The sequence below is a fragment of the Penaeus monodon genome, chromosome 21 (genome assembly GCF_015228065.2).
Source record: "Penaeus monodon isolate SGIC_2016 chromosome 21, NSTDA_Pmon_1, whole genome shotgun sequence".
NCBI lineage: Eukaryota > Metazoa > Arthropoda > Malacostraca > Decapoda > Penaeidae > Penaeus > Penaeus monodon.
Window position 1 is genome coordinate 29,064,472 of NC_051406.1, and position 216 is coordinate 29,064,687.

Here is a 216-nt window from a genome sequence, read left to right on the forward strand (position 1 = left end):
AGCTCTATGTTTTAACACGCATTTTGCATTCAGGCGACACTACTTTTAACCAGTGGAAGATGAGCATGGGGAGTGGAGAGAGGGTCAATAGCATTGCAATTAATTATCATTACCAATAATAAAATTATCAAATAGGTATTCCCATACATCTGTTAGACATCATCAACCTGTAAACTACTTCACCCTATATAAAAATTACATACCATCCGTTGCTAT